At 44.4% G+C, this 23,746-nt stretch overlaps 1 protein-coding gene across 2 annotated transcripts in view; it reads right to left on the minus strand.

The window, feature by feature from the left end:
- The window catches only part of LOC134337640 (uncharacterized), a 93,325-nt gene extending 79,139 nt beyond the window's left edge, over nt 1-14,186 (minus strand). For both annotated transcript variants that reach the window (XR_010016041.1, XR_010016044.1), the window contains exon 1: nt 13,903-14,186. The gene's annotated coding sequence lies outside the window, so the exon portion shown is untranslated. The remainder of the gene's footprint in view (nt 1-13,902) is intronic.
- Nucleotides 14,187-23,746: the final 9,560 nt, after the last annotated feature.

The following is a 23,746-nucleotide window of genomic DNA, read 5'->3' on the forward strand; positions in this document are numbered from 1 at the left end:
GGTTAAGGGAAGCTCCAATCCAAACGCTTAGCGTACAAAAGAGGGAAGAGCAACTGGAGGAGACTCCAACTTTCTACAGGCTGATAGTGGGTGCACATTTAAAAGTGCTGGCAAAAGATATAAAGTTTAAAGACTAGCTTTATTTGTCACAAGTACATCGAAACACCAAAGCATACAGGGAAATGCATTTTTGCATCAGCAACCAACACGGTCTGAGGACGTACTGGGGACAGTCTGCAAGTGTCACAACGTTTCCGGCGCCAACACCGCGCGCCCACAACTCAGTAACTCTAACCCGTACGTCTCGGGAAAGTGGGGGGAAACTGGAGCATCCGGAGGAAACAAACAGGGGCACAGGGAGAACATACAACCATCTCATAGACAGTGGCAGGAATAGTACCCTAATCGATTTTACATCTGGCACTATGAAACGCTGCGCTAACTTCTACGCGACGTGCTGCAGATTCAGCCCATCGAGTCTGCTCTGCCATGCCATCATGGCTGATTTATTATCCCTCTCAACCCCATTCTCCCACCTTCTCCCTGTAACCTTTGCCACCTTTACTAATCAAGAACCTATCAACCTCCACTTTAAATATACCTAGTGACTCTGCCTCCACAGCCGTTTGAACTCAATGTTCTGTAACCATCTCAAAATCTACTTTCAAATCATCTGCCATTTTAATTCTGATATTTTTATCCCTGCATAACCTAATTACTTTCGATTAACATGTAAGCCGGTGCAGAGTAAATGGAGTGTTCTCAAAATTGAAATTAATGTTCAGAAATGAGAAAAAAAAAAATCAAAGCTAATTTGCCAAGGCTGGTGTCTAAAATATTCTTCAGTTCTAACCATTGTTAACACGGACCAGTGGGAAACGTGCTTGCCTCTGCTTCAGAATGTTGTGGACATAATTCCCGGAAAATGAAGCACCAGAAAAAGTCTAGGTTGGCACTGCAATGCAGCACTGCGAGGGTGCTGCGCTGTCAAACGAGATGTTAATTCAAGTACAACAATGCAAGCGTTTTTCTGCAGCTTCATATTCTGCAGAAGTCTCCCAGATAGCGCGCGTGATAGCGCTTCCGCCAGAAACACACTGCCCCTCCTGCAGCTTTCTCCCCGAAGGAAGGTGACGGCCAAGGGTCTGCAAGAAAAAATGTTACAAATCGCAAGCAGAAGCAGGCCTTTCGGCCCATCTAGATCATGCCAAACTATTATTCTGCCTTGTCCCATTGTCCTGCACCAGACTTTTGCCCTCCATACCCCTACCATCCATGTACCTATTCAAATTTCTCTTCAAGTTGTAATGGAACCCACATCCACCAATTTCTCTAACAGCTCATTCCACCCTCTGAGTGAAGAAGTTTCCCCTCAGGTTCCCTCTAAACATTTCACCTTTCACCCTTAACCCATGATCTTTGGTTCTCGTCTCACCCAATCTCAGTGGGGGGGGGGGACTGCTTGCATTTACCTTACCTATACCCCTCATAGATTTGTATACCTCTAGCAAATCTCCCCTCATTCTAGCCTCTTCAACCTTTCCCTAGAACTCTGATTCTCAAGTCCCCACAACATCCTCATAATTAATAAAAGTAAGTAATTATTCCACTGTGTCTATAAGATGTTGGTGAGACCAAATTTGTGTGCAGTTTACTTATCTACAGGAAATATATTTTAAAAAATTGAAAAAAAGAGTACAGAGACAACTTACAATGTTTTTGCCAAGACTTGAAGACCCAAGTTCTAGGGAAAGGTTAAGTAGATTTGGACTTTATTTTCTGGAGTGTAGGAGAATGAGGGGAGATTTAATAGGGGTTTACAAAATTATGAGGGATATAGATAGAGTAAATGCAAGCACTTCTTCCACTGAGGCCAGGTGTGACCAGAATTAGAGGTCATGGGTTAAGGGTGAAAGGCGAAATATTTAAGGGGAACCCAAGAGGGTACTTCTTCACTCAGAGTGTGGAATGAGATGTTGGTTAATTTGGATAAATATATGGAGGGCTATTTCAATGTTTAAGAGAAGTTTGGATAGGTACGTGAATGGTAGGGGTGTGAAGGGCTATGGAGAGTAGGTCAATGGGAGTAGGAAATTTAACGGTTCAGCATGGACTTGATGGGCCAACTGGCCTGATTCTGTGCCATACTTTTCTATGACTCTATGGTCCAGATGCAGGTTGATGGGACTAGGCAGAATAATAGTTCGGTAAGACTAAATGGCCTGAAGGGCCTGTTTCTATGCTGTGGTGCTCTTGGACTACGTTAATGTAGTCTCTGGTAAGCACTGCTCGTGTGCTGGTTTAAGGGGATTTAACAGTGCATTTCAGAAGGACAAACCTGAACGGGAAAGACTCGGGGAGAAGGGGACTGACTGGACAAATAGCCTGCATGGAGACAATGGGGCAAAGTGACTCATTTAGTTCTTAACGTACAACAGTTCCATGAAATATCATCACGAATTTACGAACTGCCACACAAGGGCTTTAACTGTACTTCAAACAGGTTGATAGATTGCTGGACGTGGGAGGAATAAAAGAGGTGCAGGGAGTAGTGCAAGAAATGGAGCCAATTTAGAAGATCGGCCATGTTGTTCCCTGGCAGGGCAACTCTAGATGGGCTGAATGGCCCATGCTTGCCGTTTCTCCTTCTTTTGATAACATTAAGATCATCTGTTAAGAGTGACATTGATTGAGGAATAAATGTTGCTCCATACAGCCATCTTTCTCCATCTGTGTTGAGCTAACCTAGGAAGGTCAGCATCCCTCCCTCAGTATCAATGGCTGAGCCACTTCAGAAAGGGATCCAAATTCAAGTCTCACTCAAAAATCCAAGCCACCATTCCAGTCTGAGGAAGTCCTCCCCCTCAGGGCCGCGCTGGTTTGGCAGCCTGGATTGTTGAGTGGGGCATGAATTCAGAACTATTTTGCTCTGGGGCGAGAGAATGGTTCCCACAGAGCCACAGCTGTTGCATCTTCTCTCAGTGGCAAGTACACACTCCCCCTCCAAGAAGGGGCAGTCACGACTTTCTGCTCTGGGCTTCCAACCTCCCTGCCGAAGGAGCTGGCTACAACGATCCTCCACTCTGTTTCACAGTCTTGACCTCAGCTTTTGCCCACCAATCAATGCTAAAGACCCACTGATCTTTATTTTCTGCACATCTCAGCTTCCCTAGGGTTCAAACGTTTGTCTACTGCATCCTTGAGTACTGTCAGTGGTGCAGGACCTGCACCTCTCTGGGGTACAGTGTCCAGAACCCGCAGAGAAAATTCTCATTTACATCTTGTGGGCAACATTCTGTTCTGAAACTAATTCTTTTCCTTTGAGAAGGATAATATCCTCCAGTATTGGCAAATCCCCTCAGAATCTTATAATATCACCTCTCAGTTTTCTAAACTCAGGGTCAACCTTTCGACACAGTACAACCACTTCACACCAAAAACCAAACCAGGCGAATCTCCACAAATAGGGACCAAAACCAGTTCACCAACCTCCAACAGCAGTCTGACCAAAGTCTTGTTGTTTATTTAGAGTTACAACACATTAATAAGCCCTTTCAGACCCACGCCACTCAATTACACCCATGTGACCAGCTAACCTACTAACCTGTACATCTTTGGAATGTGGGAGGAAACTCGAGCCCCCAGGGGAAGCCCATGTGGTCACAAGGAGAACATAGTTTCTTGTGATTGCACGCACCTGTTGGCCATTGTTAAGGTGGAATGCTTGTGTGTGGCTGTATTTTAATGTTGCTTTACATGTGCTATATGTGCCTTGTACTGTGGGTGACTGTTGATATTGTGTTTTGCACCTTGGCCCCAGGGTAATGCTGTTTTGTTTGGCTGCATTCATGGATGGTTGAATGACAATTAAACTTGAGCAAACTCCATACAGATGGTGAGAACTGAACCTGGGGTGCAGACACTTGATACTACACTGCCATGCTACCCCCTTTGAAATGGTACATCTTCCCTGCTTTCATGTCGATCCCCTTTCCAATAAAAACCATTCTATTAGTCCTAACAACTGCACACTACCTACGTGTTTTCGGGAAAGACACGCAGATTATCCTGGACCACAGTATCGTGTAGTGACTCTCCGTTAAAGCAAAACATTTTTATCTTGTTTTCTGCCAACTGAAGTGGATGACCTTACACATCAGGAAAGGCAAACTAACAGCAAAGACCACAGCTCCTTGCCACCATTTTTCTCCTCAGCCAGATCTTTACTGACGTAACCCAGAGGCCTGGTCACCACCGTGAGATCCAGTGATCACTGAGACTTGAAATCCTGTGACTCATGAACAGCTGCTGCCCTCAGAACCAAACGTTACCTCACAAATCCAAGCCACCAACCCCAGCCTTCACGTGGGTTCGCCCACAGCCACATTTCCCTATCCCAGGAATGGAAATCATTAAGCAAGGAGCACAGGTTGAAGGTGATTGAGAGATTTTTTAGAGGTATTATTTCACCCACGATCTAATGAATAAAGTTTGAGCCTGCTCAACCTCTCTCAGAAACTCAGTCCCTCAAATCCTGGCAACACCCTGCTAATGGCATCTTTAGAATGAGTGGAGAAAGATTTAAAAGAGACCTGATGTCCTCCCCACCGTGTAACCTCCAATCCCATGTCACTGTTGTGAGAGGTAGAAGCGGGCAAGGCCAGCCAGCAGGGCTCTGGTTAAGATGTATGTGCCAATCCCCTGTACAGTGGGTACAATGGATTACAGGATCATTGATGAACTCCATCCAGACCATCGACCTCAGACAATGGAGACAGGAGGCTCTCGCTGCTGACCTTCACTGAGAGCTAGTGGCTCAAGAAGACGCCCACTCCACCACTGAGAACATCTTCTAAAGATGGCACCTCAACAAAGCAGCACCCATCAATAAGGACGCTCACTAGCCAGGGGCATCCTCTTCTCATTACTACCGTCTGGGAAGTGGTACAGGAGCTGGAAGGCCTGCATTCAATGATTCATGAACAGTCCGTGAACGTTACCTCACTATTTTTGGCACACTATTTATTTTTGTAATTTTATGATTTTTAAAAAAAACCGTTCTGTTGCCTCAAAGTTAGAAATTTCACATCGCAGAAATCAGTGACAATAAATCTAATTCTGAATGGCAACTTCTTCACACGTCTGGACGGGTACATGGACCAGAAAGGTGCAAAACGCAGGCCAGTAACCTGGGATCCGTGAATCTGGATAGGGAAAAATATTTGCATCTTTATTTTCACTAACCTCTGACTGAAATGTAGCATTTCCTTAAACGATGAACATAGGCAACAAACCATTGTAGTATTAGCCTTACCGGCTAAGGCATAATGTTCTTATTCAAGCTAAGCAACACTCTTCACACTGATATGCCTTTAAAAAATTAAATTTTAATTTTAAACTTGCCTATATTTTAAATGTATAGTCCTGTTATTTAATGCATTAATAAAACGTAATTACTACAAAGTTAATATTTTGACAACTGTATTTTAATATAATTGGTTTCTTTGTAACCCTATGCTTTTCATTTTCTATATTTAAATACATTATTCTGAAAAGGTGCCCACAGGCTTCACCAGACTGCAAGGGGGTCCCTGGCATAAAAAAGGCTAGACACCTCTGGTTTAGAGGGATATGGGGGAAAAGCAGGGAAATTAGACTAATTTAGGCATTTTGGCCAGCATGGACCAGGTGGGCAGAAGGGCCTGTTTCTGTGCTCAATGCTAACAATTCCCAACAAGGGGGTCACCCAGGGTCAAAGGCAGCACCAATGTTGCTCAACTCCAGGTACTTGTGCTGCAAGTCAGAATGTAGCTTTCCATGCAAACCTATGCGAGAGCAGGCAGGGCTCCTCCACGTGGCTAAGTTGACCCTCTTGTGCACCCCCACATTAAACGAAGTCACTTTCACCAAGATCTGACAACCGAAGATGGTGGATGCAGCCCAGTCCATCGCAGGAAATGTCCTCCTCACCACTGGGCACATTTACAAGGAACCCCACCACAAGAAAGCAGCATCTATCATTAAGGACCTCCACTGTCCAGGCCATGTTCTCTTCTCACTAAAACCACTGGGCAGGAGGTACAGGAGTCTTGGGTCCCACAGCACCAGCTTCAGAAACAGTTATTACCCTTCAACCATCAGGCTCCTGAACCAGGGTGGGTAACTTCACCCACCTCAACTCTGAACTGACTCCACAACCTACGGACTCACTTTCAATCACTCTACAACTTACGTTCGTAGAATTATTTCTTCTATTTGCACACTGGTTGTTTGTTAGTCTTTGTTTACTTAGTATTTTTTAAATAAATTCTATTGTATTTGTTTATTTTCCTGTGAATGCCTGAAAGAAGTTGAACCTCAGGGTTGTAAATGGTGACATATACTGTATGTACCTTGGTAATAAATATTCTTTGACATGGAAGCATTACAACTAATTAGGATAAACATATGTTTTGTCAGGTCTTCCAGCCCAATGCATCTCTACAGAAGGGCCCACATACAGGGAATCATAACTCTGACCACAGATACAAAGCAGAAAAACATCAGCTGCCACCTAACCCTTCCCACCTCATCCCCACTTCGAGAGAACTAGAACGTAAAAGCAAGATGTAATGCTGAGGCTTTATAAGGCACTGGTCGGACTGCATTTCGAGTATCATGGGCAGATGGGGGCCCCTTGCCCAAAAAGGGATGGGCTGGCATTGGAGAAGGTCCAGAGGAGGTTCACAAGAATGATCCTGGGAATGAAAGGGTTGGATTATGAGGAGAGTTTGGCGGCTCTGGACCTGTACTTGCTGGAGTTCAGAAATGGTGGTGGGGGGGGCGCGGGGAGATCTCATTGAAACCTATCGAATATCGAAAGGCTTAGACACAGTGGATGGGGAAGGGATGTTTCCTACAGTGGGGAGTCTAGGACCAGAGGGCCCAGCCTCGGATTAGAAAAATATCCCTTTAGGACAGAGATGAGGAGGAATTTCCTTAGCCAGAGCGTGGTGAATCTGTGGAATTCATCATCACAGATGGCTGCCGAGGTCAAATCAATGGATATATTTAAAACCGAAGTTGATAGGTTCTTAATTAGTAAGGAAGTTAAAGGTTATGTGGAGAAGGCAGGATAAGGCTGAGAGGGAAAATAAATCAGCCATGATAGAATAGCAGAATCGATGGGCTGATTGGCCTAATCCTGCTCCTATATCGTGTATAAAGCCCCAGCTCTCCACCAACAAAAGATCTAAAGTGACGTAACTAACCCTTCTGCAGATTCAAGGATCTCTCATAAGACTTGCACAGTCTTTTTCATGATTCTCCCACAAGGCAAAGAATAATTGTCTTTATATTTATACACATTGCACAGTAAGTGGCAATAAATGACATCTGGCGTAATCAAATCCAAAACAACTCCCCTAACTCAGCACCCTTTACAGGAGGCAACACATTTTCTATCACAGCCTCTGCAACACTGCAACCAACTTACATCGGTGAAATGGTGCAGGCAAATTTTTAAATATTCATCGTTAATGCTGCTTTTCCTTCCCCACATTCCTCCACATTTAGGAACATAAGATGTGCACTGTGTCCTTTGCCACAGTAGTCAACATTGTCTGCAGTCACTCACACCTCATCCCGACCCTCCCTCACCCACCACGTTCTCTCTCTCCACCTCCAACTCACCTCTGACTTTGCAGCATTTCGCCCAACAGACTGTCAATGCAGCAGGCAGTGCTGTTTCGTACAGTTATACATCCCCCCCCCTCACTAACCCCCCTCCTGGACTGCAGCACTTTTTGCTCACTGGGTATCCCTGTAACATCTCAAGCAAGCTGCAGACTCAAACCTTTACCACCCCCCACCACCCGTCACAAAACCACACAAAAAGAATTTGAACGAATCGGCCACCTTGCCAAAATTTCATACGTCTATATAATCGAACCATACGCTGAGTTTGTAATGGAAATCAAATGTAAAAAATAATGCATTCACTGAACGTCAGCTCTTGCGTTCAAATGTACTACTCTCACCTGAAGTTAAAGGAATTTTACTCAGAACATCACCTTTGTAAAGTTCACTGCATCTCGAATCCACCAGTATTCGCACTTGAAACACACTTTACCTTAAAAAGAGAATGCCACAGTAAAGTTCTCCAGCATTTCTGGCTCTTCTGATCGCAAGGCAGCTTTGGAGAAAACTAACGGGTCAGAGACATCGATGCTCCTGCCCGATGCAGCGGCGTGTACCCGCGGCCGCGTTCCTTACTCGCTGCAATTTCCCTGCAAACCTTGCAGGAGGCAAAAGGCAGTATCAGTGGAAGTTAACCTGCTACAGACCAAAAGGTGACTCTTGGCTGCAGCAAGCGTTTGTGACCTACTTCTGCTAATGAAAACTGCCACACACGGGGAGCACCTCGACTCTTCGAGCCGCATTAAATGATTTACCAGTGCATTAATGTAAATCAAGGCACAAAGTGGAATACTTGCATCGATTTTAAAAATCAATCTCAAAGCTAGATTCAAGGGCTTTGTTAAATTTTTGTAGGGGGTAGAGTAACAACATTCTTTTAAATTAAGGGAGTGGAACTTTGGTCATTGTTCAATGTTGGTTTGAAATCAGGAAGTGGATAGTAATTTTATATTATAATAATATCTAAAATAAAATAAATCTAAAAAGTAAAAAAATATATAAAAATGAAAAGTAAAATAAAAAATTAAATCTACTTTTGATTTCAGGTGCCTTTGTACTCCTGCGAGTCCGGCTCAGATAGAGATATTGGGACCACTTCCAAACATTACAATGTAAATAGTATCTTTCTTAAAAATTTCTTTAGCAAGGTCATGTCTCTATAGAGATTGAAAGCTCAAAAGCATTATCTTTCTGCAGCAGAACTGACCTTCTAAGCACAGCACAATTTTTTTTTTATTTAACTAGCTCTGAAACTATGAAACAAAATATGTAAGAAAAAGCATTTTTTAAGATATGGCCTAGAGTCTTGACTGTGACATTTAGACTAACTGTAAGGACATTAGGGCTAACTCTCTAAGATTTATCCTATTTAAAAATTACTATTCTTCCTGCGAACCTCAGAATTTCAATGGGTAGAATCTGAAAAAGGTTCAGAGGGAGACCATCCTTTGGTTGGATTTTGCCCCCTTTGGGCGGGCACTAATCAGTATCTGTCAGCTCGTTGGACTTGGAATGGAAAATATGTAGGGGACGTTCTCTAACCTTGCACTGCTCCCTCAGCAGATCAGAGTTAACAACTCCTTCACATTCAATGCTAATCCAGGACCAACTACAAGACAGGTGATGCACTTGAATGAAATGGCCCTTCACCCAGGTAGATCACTCCCATCATTGACTATGATCACAGTGAATGGCGGTGCTGGCTCGAAGGGCCAAATGGCCTACTCCTGCACCTACTGTCTATTGATCTTTCGCGGGGGGTGGGAGGGAACAGAATCAGCAGAGATCATTCAGCTCATCAAGTTACTGCCAGCACCCAGTGCAGCAATCCTAATCCTCGATTCACACCGATAACGCCAGTGCACATTCTCTCTCCAATCATCTTATCCCCCTGAGTTACAAGCCGAAAACTGACTCACAGAAAAACATTATATTTTCATTCACTCCTTGAGTAAAGGAAAAACCTGAAGAGGGTTGTGGACTCCACCAGCCCCACCATGGGCACTAACCTCCCCACCGTCCAGGACATCTTCAACAGGCGGTGATTCAAGAAGGCAGCATCCATCATGAAAGACCCCCACGATCCAGCACACACGCCCTCTTCTCATCACTACCATCAGACACACTTTCAACGTTTAAGGAAAGCTTCTTCCCCTCCGTCATCAGATTTCCGAACAGTCCATGAAACTGTGAACACTCCCTCAATCATTTTTAAAATAATTTTCTTATTGTTACATAGTAATTTTTATATATTGCAGTGTATTGCTGTTAGAAAACACATTTTACCACATTTGTCAGTGATTATACACCTGACTCTGATTCAGTTCCAGAACGATCTCCAACTGACGGCTGAGCTGCTTGAGGGACAGTGTACGGTCAGGATTACCCTGCACGCACGCCAGTGATAAAAAACTGATCTAGGAGACGCGGGGAATGAGAGAGAAGAGTGGGATTCACACAGGATTGGCATGGGCAGTCCACTCTGCAATTCAGGGAGTCGATGGCTTCGTGACACCCCTCACCCTCATCCACTCTGCATGCAATGCGAGGGAATGGCAGCCATTGAGTCACTAGCGCATTTGCTGCAGCACTTGAATTTACAGCATGCCTCCATCTGCAGGGTCCTAGATGCCAGCGACTGCCTTCCGCACTGCACACTGCAACGTGCACTATGGTTCAACCGGGGAATGCTCGACTGGCGAATTCCACAACCCTATCGTTTCCCTAGGTGAAGGATTCCTCTCCGCACTGTTAAGCAAAATTGAATAAAAATTTTCAGTAAAGACATTCTTGGCAAGAGAATGATCCCGGGATTGAAAGAGTTAACCCATAAGGTGCTCTGGGCTTGTACTCACAGGAGTGCAGAACAAAGGTGGTGGGGGGAGATTTCACTGAAATCTATCTAAATGTTGGAAGGCCTTGATACAGTGGACAAGGAGAGGACGTTTCCTACAGTGAGGGAGCCTTGGACCAGAGGCCCAGTCTCAGAATACAAGTTTGTCTCTTTAGAACAAAGATGAGGAGGAATTTCTTGAGCTAGGGAGTGGTGAATCTGTGGAATTCATTTCCACAGACTGCTGTGGAGGCCAAGTCTTTAGGTATATTTAAAGTGGAGTATTTAATTAGAAAGGGTGTCAAAAGTTATGAGGAGCAGGCAGGATTCATGAAGAGTATGTCGACTGACTGCATCACAGCCTGGTGCGGAATCACCAACACCCTTGAACAGAAAATCCAACAAAAAGTGGTGGATACGGCCCAGTCCGTCACAGGTAAAGCCCTCCCCACCATCCAGCACATCTACCCAGAGCGATGTCGCAGGAAAGCAGCATCCATCATTCAGAGCCCCAACCACCCCGGTCATGCTCCCTTCTTGCTGTGCCAGCAGGAAGGTGGTACAGGAGTCTCAGGACCCTCACCACGAGGCTCAGGAACAGTTATTACCCCTCAGCCATTAGACTCTTGAATTTCACTTGTCCCATCATTGAAATACTCCCACAACCTATGAATTCACTTTCAAGGACTCTGCACTGCATGTTCTTAATACTTATTACTTATCCATTATTATTATCTTTTTTGTATTTGCACAGTTTGTCTTTTGCATGCTGGTCTTCCACCCTGTTGGTGTGGTCTTTCATTGATTTTATTACAGTTATGGAATTTGAGTATGCCTGCAAGAAAATTAATCTCAGGGTTGTATATGGCAATATAGATGTAGTTTGGTAAGTTTACTTTGAACGGGGTTGAGGGAGAAAATAAATCAGCCATGATGAAATGGCAGAGCAGACTCGATGGACTGAATGGCCTAATTCTGTTCATATCACTCATGGTACAAGTGAACATCTCCCTGGGTAGTTTTTAAAAAAACACCCACATCAGTTCCCAGGAGGCTGCTAATGGATTTCCCAGCTGACTGTAAAAGGCATTTACCAATTTCGTATGCCACTAACTATTGTTGCTGCTTTAAAATACGCCAACGAATTTCCCCGTTAAAAAAATTGCAGGAATTCATGGTGCAGCGAAGTGACATTTCCCCTTACTGTATCCAGCTGCAGGTGCACAGACTGCGATTGCAATATCAGAGCTCAGATCGGCACTGGGCTGCAGCAAAGAGCATGCACACAGAGATGCGACTGACTAATGCATCCAGCGCGCCGGGAGACACCGAGACAGAGCTAGCTCTCTTTAAAGGACAAGAGTGACAGACACACGCACACACACGAGAAAGAGAAACCTGGACGAATTGCACTGTATTCACCCATGTGCCCTTGGAAGAGCCGCAAGGTGCACAAAATAAAGTTTGCAAAGCATCTGAATCCGAACCAGAGTCATTATCAACGTCCAATGTGACGTGCGATTTGAATTTGCGGCAGCGGTACAGTGCAAAGTCATAAAATAATTATAAAAATTACAAAAATAGCTCACCTATACGACACAAGATTCTTTTAAGAATGCTAATTAAAGAATACTGTAGGCAAAAATCAAAATTTAAAACCCGTTTTAAATATTAATATAAAACTAAAAAGACAGTTTTAAAGGTTAATAGCATTATAAATATAAGATTAAAGAAACAATTTTAAAGGAATTTGTTGTTCGCGAGTTCTTGTGCAAATAATCAGGCTGGGATTCGTATCTGACCTCTATGTCCGTTGCTCAATACAACTTGCGCCCTCTGAATCTCAAAGTGGAAACAGGTTATGCACCAACTTCGTATATTTTTTTTTAAATTAGGTGGCAATAAACGTTAAAGCTGAACTCGGCTCCGAAAAGGGGGGTAAAACGGAGACAAACTTTACACGCTTGAGGTCTGAGGAGCTGCGGTAACGTGCAGTAACACGGAGAAACCGGTAGAGGAGGTTTTAAAACAAACAACATGCCGCAAAATACTAAATCGGCCACTGCAGAACGCGGTGGATCGACAAGTACAAGTTCATTCACAGATAGCGCAAAACGTGTGATGTTTAAAACAAATGTACTTTAAAATTTTTTTTTTAAAAAAGGATCGCATCCCTGCATCATTGGGAGATAGGATGCAGGAATTGGCTGAACGACGGCGAGGTCTTGCTGAAGGTCATTCTGTTCAAGCGGTTTAGAGATGTCTTTGCAGAGGAAGCGGATTTGCATTGAACTCTCAATCTCTATCCCGAGAGGGATTGTGAATCGCCAGGCTGACTTTTAGCACGTCTCCACAGGCACCAGCTGCGACTACAATGTTCTGCTAACTTTTTTCCCCCCCCTCGGTCCCACACCATTGGAAGCAGGTCTCTCGCCTGCTAAGAGGCGAAACAGCCAACCTCTCTTAAAGGGGCGGGCCGCCCGAGCAGGCAGTAGACTTTCCTATATTTCTCCCCCCGTTGGCAAATTAAATGCAACCGCCGCTGGAGGGCAGATTTGCCCAGCAAGGCTTTGCAATTTAAAGCAAGCGGGACGATAATGCACCTCCGCTTTATAATGGGGCGTCATCTTCCCATCGCTTCGCAAGGGGCCATGAATTTAATCTGTAAAATTCCTCTTACCTTAGAACTGGGGTTGAAAGCAGTAGTAGATGTTAACTTTCCATTAGCCCCACTTGAAGAAGGTTCGCCAGATATTGTCAAGTGTTAAGACAGAAGGTGCATTAAATTGCACACCGCCTTAAAAGCAGGGCGATAGCTGAGAGAAAGATCCTTGCCCCCCACCCCTTGGATTTGGGAGTTACTATTTGAAGGAACGGGAGATGCAGAAGTTTGCAGGGTAGGTCATGAGCGAAGGTGTTCATTATTCCCTCAGTGCGGCTGTGCGGACATGTCAAGGAGAAGTATTTCGCAGTACGACACAGAGCGACGGCACAGAAAGATGTCATTCGGCCCAAACAGCCCGTACTGGCCTCCAACAAGAGCATTCCTGTTAACACCAGCACCCATTCATATTATAGCTCTCCTGTCCCCCTTCGCCTTTCCCCCTAACGCAGACAGGCAATGCTTTAAAGTAAAACTCAATCAAAAGTCTATATGCAATGCATATTTTATATCGAGATATAATTTTCTAAAAGGGTCATAACCGACTGCAAAATTATCGACAACTTTTGCTGAAATAAATCTGTGATTCTTAACTTTTATCCAAATATATTTTGTAATAAAACATTAAATGGAAGATTTTAAAATAATTTTTTAAATACTTAAAATTGTAGATTATTGCTTGCCAGACGAATTGAGAATCTGATTTGATACTACCCGGAAAGTAAGTTACCTCGTTGCTTGGACAGATCTAGCGCAGCGACTCTCCATCCAGCAGCTTCCGACTCCGGGATGCTTTAATTTGCTGAGCTCTCGCCGTCTGAATCACTGAGTGAAACCGGAACACGTTAACAACCAAAGAAAGAGGCCAATCTAATGGGTCCTGATGCAATCCCAGCCGCGGAACGTTACTTGTCAGCATTAAATAAGCCTTAAAGCAAAATTTTGCCCTCGAACGCAGTGCGCAGTCTTCGGATATCGATGCGTAACGCATAGATTGCGGACACCGCCGTTACAGCATATATTCTCCCTCTCTAAATATTGACCGATGACCCGTTAGCTGGGAGTGGGATGCTATGTCTTGAATTTGCGTGTCCTTGCGAACTCACAGGGCAAGTTAGGACTTGTCAACAATTGGGGGAGGGGTTATAGTTCGTTCAGTGAACCGGAGGACTTTGTATTTATGTAGCGCCTTTAATATAGCCGCGAGGAGCAGCTGTAGGGGGTGGGGCAGCGTTTTTCAAACATTGTGTCACCGGAGGAGAGATCCCGGTTGGCCCAGGTCACAGAGCTAAAATAAAATCACAGCAGGTCGGGCAGCATATGTGGGAAGAGAAATAAATATTAACTCTTCCCCTCCCCATCTCCCCATCTCCCCTCCTCTCCCCCCCCCCCCATCTGTCTGTCTGTCTCTCCCACCCCACCCCCGGCCACAGATGATGCCTGGCTTGCTGAGTTTCGAACTGAACGGCTTCTTCCCCTTTGGCATCAGATTTCTGAACTGCCCATGACCCCGTGAACACAGCTCATCGGTGATAATAAACCTGATTTCCTGTGCCTGCACACTTTCGTTTTAATTACACAAGAATAACTCTCCCCGAATCTTCTCTACCTGAGAGTGTAAGTGGGGTACAGTATAATATTTCATCTGAAGGACGTGCCAACAGGCAGGACTGCAGTGACCACGCCAACAACGGTGCAGTCCCTCAATGCAGCACTGACCACACCAATAATGCAACATTTCCCAGATCTGCATTGACTACACCAGCAATGCAGCATTCTCCCAGTGCTGCAATATCCAACACCAACAATACAGCATTTCCCAGCTCTGCACTGACTGCACCAACATGCAAAATTCCCCTAGTATTGTATTGACCACACCAACAATGCAACATCCCTGGTACTGTACTGACCAACAGCAACAATGCAGCATTTCCCAGTTCTGCACTGACCACACCAACAATTCAACATCCACAGTACTGTACTGACCAACAGCAACAATGCAGCACTTCCCAGTTCTGCACTGACCACACCAACAATGCAACCACCCGAGTAAGGAAATGACCAACACCAGCAATGCAACATTCCTGCAGCATTGCACTGACCGCAGCAACAATGCAGCATTCTCTCATTACTGCAAGGACCACACAAACAATGCAGCATTCTCCCAGTACTGCACTAACCACACCAGCAATGCAGAGGAAATGCTGAAAAATTGCCAGCTCCAATCCCAGGAAGGGGCTTCAACACACAATTCCTGGACTCTGGTATGACAGATGCCATTGCCCTTTGTCCCAAGCATGCAATCTATATTCCCGCCCTCCAAAAGCCCAGCAGTGGCTGTCCCCACCCACATAGTTAAGGCTGACCTAAAGCATTTTACAGTACAAGATAATCACAAGAGAATTTGCAGATGCTGGAAATCCAGAGAAACACACTCAAAATGGTGGAAGAACTCAACAGGTCAGGCAGCACCTATGGAGAGGAATAAACAGTTGATGTTTTGGACCGAGACCCTTCATCAAGCCCTGAGAGAGTCGTAGAACACCACAGCACAGAAAGAGGCCCTTTGGCTCATCTAGTCCCTGCCGAACTAGCTGTACTTGTCCAAGCTTCTCTTAAATGTTGCATCCACCACCTCTGCTGGCAACTCGTTCCACACTCTTACCATCCTCTAAGTGAAGAAGTTCCCCCTCATGTTCCCCTTAAATATTTCACCTTTCACCCTTAACTCATGACCTCTAGCTCCAGTCTCACCCGACCTCAGTGGAAAAAGCCTGCTTACCTTTACCCTGTCTATACCCCTCATAATTTTGTGTACCTCTATCAAATCTCCCGTCATTCTCCTGCGCTCCAGGAAATTAAGTCATAACCCATTCAGCCTTTCCCTGGAACTCAGGTCCTTAATTCTTGGCATCATCTTTGTAAATTTTACCTGTACTCCTACAATCTTATTGGTATCTTTCCAGCAGGTTGCACAGTCTTGGTTTGAAATGTCAACTGTTTATTCCTTTCTGTAGATGCTGCCTGACCTGCTGAGTTCCTGCAGCATGTTATTGTATGTGAAAAGTGACCGAACAATATTTTCATGGGGGTGTGTTGTACAAGTGGATAGGGCAAGTGTGAACTCACCTGGCCACCCATTTGTTTCGAGACCCATATATATTTCTTCGTCAACTGGCTTTAATGGACTGAAACCTTTGCTGCCTTCAACTTCTGAAATGGGTGCCCATCCTGTCAGAGAAGTTGGCCATTCAGGAGTCATGTTTGTGGTGAATTGTGGGAATTTTCAGGCCCTTAATCTCAGGAAGGATGTATTGGCCCTGGAGAGGGTCCAGTAGAGATTCACAATAATGGTCCCAGAATTCAAAGTAAATTTAAGTTCAAATTCAAAGTCAGTTTATTATTAAAATACATCCATGTCACTATTTACAACACAGAGATTCATTTTCTTGCGGGCATACTCAATAAATCCAATAACTATAATAGAAACAACGAACAACTGCACCAACAGGACAGACATCCAGTGTGCAACGACAAGAGATTTTGCAAATACAAAAAGAAAGAAAATAAATAGCAACGTGAGAACATAAGATGAAGAGCCCTTGCAAGTGAGTCCATTGGCTGTGGAGCAAGTGAAGTTGAGTGAAATTGTCCTCTCTGGTTCAAGAGCCTGATGGCTGAAGGTTAATAACTGTTGCTGAGATTGGTGGTGAAGTCCTGAAGCTCATGTACCTTCTTCCTGATGGCAGCAGCAAGAAGAGAGCATGCCCTGGGTGGTGTGGGGGTGGTGGTGGGGAGGTCCCTGCTGATGGATGCTGCTTTCCTACAACGGTGCTTCATGTAGATGTAGTCAATGGTGGGGAGGGCTTTACCCGTGATGGATGGGGCCATATGCACTACTTTTGGGAGAAGTTTCCACTCCTGGGCATTGGTGTTTCCATACCAGGCTGTGATACTGCCAGTCAATATACTCTCCACTACACGTCTATAGAAGTTTTAGATGTCATGCAGAATCTTTGCAAACTCCTAAGGAAGTAGAGGTGCTGCCATGCTCACTTCGTAACTGCACTTACCTGCTGGGCCTAGGACAAGTCCTCCGAAATTATAACACCGAGGAATTTAACGTCGCTGCCCTTCTCCACCTCTGATCCTCAGCATATGAGCGGTGTTTGACGTCTCTGGCCCTGTACTCATGGAAATCTTTTGGATACAGGAAAGGCTGGATAGAGTAAATGTGGAGAGGATTTTCCCATCTGTAAGACAGTCTAGTATGCAAGGGTAGAGCTTCAGAATAAAGGCCTGTCCCCCTAATACTATTAATAATATGATATTAATACTGATACTGAAATTCTTCAAAATGAGGAGGAATTTCTTCAGCCAGAGGGCGATGAACCTGTGGAATTGTTGCCACAGACGGGTGTGGAGGCCAAGTCATTAGGCTTATTTAAGGCAGAGATGAAGTCCTGATGAAGAGCCTCGGCCTGAAGTGTCCACTGTTTGTCCTTTTCCATAGATGCTGCCTGAGTTCCTCCAGGATATTGTGGGTGTTGCTTAAGGCAGAGATTCTTAGGTTTATAATTGATAAGGGGGATCTCATTGAAACCAATTGAATATTAAAAGGCCAAGACAGAGTGGATGTGGAGAGGGTGTTTCCTATAATGGAGGAGTCTAGGACCAGAGGGCACAGCCTCAGAATAGAAGGATGTTCCTTTAGAACAGAGATGAGGAATTTCTTTAGCCAGAGGGTGATGAATATGTGGAATTCTTTGCCACAGATGGCTGTGGGGTCCACGACATTGGGTATATTTTAAAACGGAGGTTGATAGGTTCTTGATTGGTCAGGATGTCAAGGGTAATGGGGAAAAGCCAGGAGAATGGGGTTGAGAGAGATAATAAATCAGCCATGATGAAATGGCAGAGCAGATATTATGGGCCGAGTGGCCTAATTCTGCTCCTATATCTGATGGTCTTATGGATTCTTTTAGAAGTATTCATCTGATTAGTCCAAGAAGCTTTGTCCTTTTCATATGGAATTAAAGAATTCCCAACTTCTTGGGTAGACCAAGTCAGTGGGATGATTGTGCAGAACCTAATCAGGGACAGGAGAAGAGCAGAGTGCACAGACTAACCGGTCCCTCAAGACTGCAGTGGGATCATGGATCATTCAAACTTCCTCTCATTTTAGTCAAAGGCCAGGGGTCACTTCCCAGTAAACAGAAAAGGCAAAAAAGTAGGCCACATCGGTCCTTACGTATCATTTCTGTTCCTGGTCCTCCTTCTTCAAGATGGCGCCAGCGAATAACGCAACCAATGGCGACGCCCTTCAGACAGTACACAAAACTACTTCTTTTACTTCTGCTTCTTTCAGATGTGATCCTACCACTGAGCCGCGTGCAATTGGAGCCTGCGATTTACATTTTGATGGTGTGTTTTTTTGGGCAGATTGAGCGATCTGGCACTTGCTGTCTCCAAGGCTGTTCAGTGAGGTTGGGAGTGGAGTGTGCAACCTGGAGGTCTGGAGACGGAGCCTAGACTGCGAGCCCATGGTTGACCCTGTTGCCTCTCTCTGAATGAGGTGTTGAGCAAGGCTGAAGTTGGCGAAGACGGGGGCAGAGGGCGGGTGGGCGTTCGATGCTTCTGCCTGCATATGTCTGGTCCTCCTGTCCCTCTCACTAGCTGCTGTCGGAGGAAAATGCAGAAGCTTTGGGATCCACATTGCAAGGATTGATCAGCGAGGCTCATGTCCGTGGACTCTTTTGGGGGGGGGGGAGTACTTTGAGGCTCATAATTTAAGTGTTCTGGGCTCTGGTTACTCTTTCTTTGTGTTGTTACTGAGCGGTTTGATTGGGGCGAGCATTGCTGACTGGGGTGCTGCAACAAAAAATGGCTCTGCTGGCTAGTGGTGCAGTGCTGAGCTGAAATAAACTGAATACTACTGGACCCCTAGTTTGATGTTTGATTTTCTATTTGTTGTTTTCTAGCTTTTTGCCGATGGCACCATTTGTTCTTTTCTCAAGCGCCGAGTGTTTCCATGGTGTTTCTTTGTTTGTGGCTGCCTGCAGACGGATGAATGTCAGAGTTGTATTCTGCATACATAAATATTTGAAACTTTGGTCCCAGGTTGAAGAGTGTGACTGTGGTAGAGGAAGCTAAACCAGGTTACGATGCTCTCTGTAGTGCTCTAGCTCATTGTGTTGTGAGTGGATACAGCTCTATTGTGCTTTGAACAGCACTCCAAGGTCCAGTACAGTCTATGAACTCGTATACAACAGGAATTCTGCAGATGCTGGAAATTCAAGCAACACACATCAAAGTTGCTGGTGAACGCAGCAGGCCAGGCAGCATCTACAGGAAGAGGCGCAGTCGACGTTTCAGGCCGAGACCCTTCGTCAGGACAGGTCCTGACGAAGGGTCTCGGCCTGAAACGTCGACTGCGCCTCTTCCTATAGATGCTGCCTGGCCTGCTGCGTTCACCAGCAACTTTGATGTGTGTTGCTATGAACTCGTATAGCCATTTTGGCCATAGCTTTACTGGCAGAGTAGTGGTCAGCTCAATTGCTTCACAGTGCCAGCGAGCAACTGGGGTTCCCCCGCCACTGTTCGTAATGAGCTTGTACAATCTTCCCATGACCGTGTGGGTTTCCTCTAGGTGCTCCAGTTTCTTCCTACATTCCAAAAGACGTACAGTTAGGGTTAGGATCAGTGAGTTGTGGACGTGCTAGTGAGGTGATGCTTACAGCCTGCCCCCAGCACAGTCTTGAACTGTGTTTGTCATGACACGTAACAATGCATTTCACTGTATGTTTTGATGTTCTTGTGATAAACAAAGCTCATCCGTACAAAAATTATTTCTCCCCACCTCAAACCTATGCCCTAAGCTTGAGAGATGTGAGGGTAAATTTCTCAATTTCTGCCATTTCTATGGCTCTCAATTCTGTATGCTTTGATCAGGTCCCCAAACCCCCTCAGCCTCCTCTGCTCTGAGGAAAAATCACTCATAACTGGAAAGCTCCATCACAGGAAACGTCCTGGTGAATCCGCTCTGCACCACCAGGTTGAGGAACAGTTATTATCCCTTAACCATCAGGCTCCTGAACCTGTGGGATAAGTTCACTCAACTTCACTTGCCCATCACTGAACCTATGGATTTACTTTCAAGGACTCTTTTTTTCCTCATGTTCTTGATATTTATTGCTTACTTATTTCTTTTTATTATTTCTTTTGCTGTCTTTTGAGCATTAATTGTTTGTCCTGTTGGGTGCAGTCTTTTCATTCATTCTATTATGGTTCTTGGATTTATTGAGTATGCCTGCAAGAAAATGAATCTCAGGGTTGTATATGGTGACATATATGTACTTTGATAATAAACTTACTTTGAACTTTAACTTTGCACCCTCTCCAATGCAACCACTTCCTTCCTACAGTGTGTTGACCACAACTTCATATGTGACTCCATCTGTGGAGCAAAGCTAGGGCTTTTCTTTCTGGAGTGAAGGAGGATGCAAGGTGACTTGATACAAGGTTATGAGAGACATAGATAGAGTGGACAGCCAGAGACTTTTTCCTGGCAATGGCCAATAACAGAGTACCATAACCTCCCAGCAACTGAAATCGAGTATCCTGTGTGCCTTCTTTTCTTGCACGTGGTTGAATCAAAAATGGAGTACTATGTCATAGTGAAGGATTATGTTGATCTTAGAGTAGGTTAAAAGGTCAGCGTAACATTGTGGGTCAAAGGGCCTGTACTGTGCTGTGTTCCATGTTCTATGTTCCATGTTTTATGTTCTGCATTCTCTGTTCCATGTTCTATGTTCCATGTTGTATGTTCTACTACTTTATCTGACTGTGCTGCCATCTTCAGGAATTTTTGGATTTGTCCACCAATGCTCCCCTCCTCCTCAGTCCTACCAAGAAAAGAAAGAAAGATTGGCCTTGTTATCACGTGGACATCAAAACATCAAAACATACAGTGAAATGCGTGACTTGGATCAATGACCAACATTGTCTGAGGATTGTGCTGCGGGCAGTCTGACAACAGTATGCTTCCTGTGCCCTAAACTTGCTAACCTGTATGTCTTTGGAGTGTCGAAGGAAACTGGAGCTCCTGGAGGAAACCCATACAGTTGCAGAGAAACAGCAATGGGAATTGATCCTCAACCTCAATCTCAGCACTATAAAGTGTTATGCTGACCACTGCACTACCGTGCATGCACCATTCACTGTGTGTGTATGTTTCCCCTTTGTTAATCCTCCCAAAGTACATCATCTCATACATATCAGGTTTAACTTCCGTCTGCCATCTCTCTGTCCAATTAATCAGTACTGTTCTGCAGTCTCTTCACTATCAACACCACCACCAATTTTCATGTCAACTGCAAACCTACTAATCATTCCTCCTCTGTTCACATTTAGATCCTTGAGCACCATTGCAGACATTTACATGAAATGTTAATGCTCCCTTGTTGCTGCTGCCATCAGGTAGAAAGTACAGGTGCTTCAGGACTTGCACCACCAGGTTCAAGAACAGTTACCACCCCTCAGCCATCAGGCTTTTGAACAAAAGGGGATAACTACACTCAACTTCTCTTGCCCCATCAGCGCAATGTTTCTACAACAAATTATCTCACTTTAAGGATTCTTTATCTAATTTTCTCATGTTCTTGTTATTTATTGCTTTTTATTTATATTTGCATTTGCAGTCTTCTGCATTCTTGTTGATCTTTCATTGATCCTGTTATAGATACTATTTTATAGATTTGCTGAGTATGCCCACAGGAAAATGAATCTCAGGGTTGTGTATGGTGACATATATGTACTTTGATAACAAATTTACTTTGAACTTTGAAAATTTATTAATGTGTATAACCAACTGTAAGGATCCCAGCACTAATCCCTTTAGGAGTCTGACCAATTCTGAAGTCTTAGCATTACATTCACAGGCAGCTGTGGAGGCTAGGGCATTTGGGTGATTTTAAGGCAGAGTTTGATAGGTTCTCGATTGGTTACATTATCAAAGGTTACGGGGAGAAGGCCAGGGCGTGGGTCTGAGGAGGAGAAAAAAGGATCAGCCATGATTTGAATGGTGGAGCAGACTCGATGGACCAAATGGCCTAATTCAGTTCCTATATCACGGTCTTATGCTCTCAACCATCAGGCTCTTGAACTAGAGGGGATAGGTTAGACCATAACACCTTAAATGCCTGATCCATTTTCCCTCTCAGCCCCAATTTCCTGCCTTTTCCCCATATCCCTTCATTCCCTGACCAATCAAGAATTTATCAACTTCTGCCTTAAATATACATAAAGACTTGGCCTCCACAGTCACCTGTGGCAAAGAATTCCACTGATTCACCACTCTCTGGTTTAAAAAAATTTCTCCTTATCTCCGTTCCAAAAGGATGCCCCTCTATTCTGAGGCTGTGTCCTCTGGTCTTAGACTCTCCCACCATAGGAAACATCCCCTCCGCATCCACTCTATCAAGGCCTTTCATCATTCGATAGGTTTCAATTAAGTCACTCCTCACTCTTCCAAATTCCAGTAAGAACAGAAACCAGAGCTATCAAACACTCTTCATACGACAAGCCTTTCAATCCCAGAATCATTTTCGTGAACATCCTTTGAATTCTCTCCAGTGTCAGCACATCCTTTCTTAGATAAAGGGCCCAAAACTGCTCACAATACTCTAAATGGAGCTTTATTATGTTTTATTACATTACATCCTTGCTTTTATATTCTAGTCCTCTTGAAATGAATACTAACATCGCATTTACCTTCCTCATCCTTGACTCACCTGCAGATTAACCTTTAGGGAATCCTGCACAAGGACTTCCAAGTTCCCTTGCACCTCAGGTTTTTGAATTTTCTCTCTATTTAGAAATAGTCTACCCTTTTATTTCTTCTGCCAAAGTGCATGCCCATACACTTCCTGACACTATAATCCATCTTCTTTCCCCATTCTCCTAATCTGTTTAACTCATTTTGTAGTGTCTCTACTTCCTCAAAACTACCAGCCGCTCCACCTATCTTTGTATCGTCCACAAACTTTATAACAACGCCATCAATTCCGTCATCCAAGTCATTGACATATAACGTAAAAAGAATTGGTCCCAACACAGACCCTTGTGGAACACCACTAGTCACTGGCAGCCAGCCAGAAAAGGCTCTCTTTATTCCCACTCTTTGCCTTCTGCCAATCAGCCACTGCTTTATCCATGGGAGAATCTTTCCTGTAATACCATGAGCTCTTAAATTGTTAAGCAGCCTCATGTGTGGCACTTTATCAAAGGCCTTCTGAAAATCCAAGTGCACAGCATCCATAGATTCTCCTTTGTCTATACTGTTTGTTATTTCTTCAAAGAAATTCAAAGAAAAGACAAATCCACCAGATTTGTCAGGCAAGATTTTCCCTTGAGGAAGCCATGCTGACTACTGCCTATTTTATCATGTGCCTCCAAGTACCCTGAGACCCCATCCTTAACAATCGACTCCAACATCTTCCCAACGACTAATGTCAGACTAACTGGCCTATAATTTCCTTTCTTCTGCCTCTCTCTTTTCACTCAGCTTTACTCAA

Source organism: Mobula hypostoma, chromosome 25, assembly GCF_963921235.1.
Source record: "Mobula hypostoma chromosome 25, sMobHyp1.1, whole genome shotgun sequence".
NCBI lineage: Eukaryota > Metazoa > Chordata > Chondrichthyes > Myliobatiformes > Myliobatidae > Mobula > Mobula hypostoma.